Source organism: Hyla sarda, unplaced genomic scaffold (genome assembly GCF_029499605.1).
Source record: "Hyla sarda isolate aHylSar1 unplaced genomic scaffold, aHylSar1.hap1 scaffold_752, whole genome shotgun sequence".
In the NCBI taxonomy this organism is placed as follows: domain Eukaryota; kingdom Metazoa; phylum Chordata; class Amphibia; order Anura; family Hylidae; genus Hyla; species Hyla sarda.
In genome coordinates, this window is record NW_026610776.1 from 1 (window position 1) to 585 (window position 585).

Here is a 585-nt window from a genome sequence, read left to right on the forward strand (position 1 = left end):
CTGGCTAGCTGGCTAGCCAGCAAGCAGGTAGCAATGAAAGTAGGAATCTTTCTTTTTAACCCTGTAAGGGGGTGGTGCACTGTACCCGAAGATACTGCCATATCGGGTCAATGCATAGGGCGACGGAAGCAAGCTTCGAAATCGGCCCCCGTTCTCAAAAATCCATTTAATATATGGTCCCCAGATAGGGGACGTATCAGATATTAAACTGATAAGAACAGATTTTTTTACTTTTAGATATAATATTCTTAGACTAAAAGACCTTACGCAGTCCAGATTACACTTAGTCTGCTAAAAGCATATTCCACAGATGTAGATTCCAAAGACTTTTAGCCACTTTGTGACCTAATCTTTTTTTATCCAATAAATAGAAAACATACATCTCACTAAGAGCTAGGCGAACACAATCTTTAGAGGTAATAGTGTCTCTTTTAAAAAGAAGAATATTCCTCGTCTTCCATAGTGCAATTTTAATACAATTTATACTAATCCACAAAACCCGAGACTTCTCCACAGATAAAACATTATAAAATCCATATAAAATAACTTCATGATTTAAAAAATTAAGATCAGAAATGAATTTTA

At 35.7% G+C, this 585-nt stretch overlaps 1 pseudogene; it reads right to left on the reverse strand.

Moving 5' to 3' along the window:
* Positions 1-69: 69 nt before the first annotated feature.
* On the reverse strand, positions 70-246 carry LOC130345541 (U2 spliceosomal RNA; annotated as a pseudogene).
* Between the last annotated feature and the right edge of the window lie 339 nt (positions 247-585).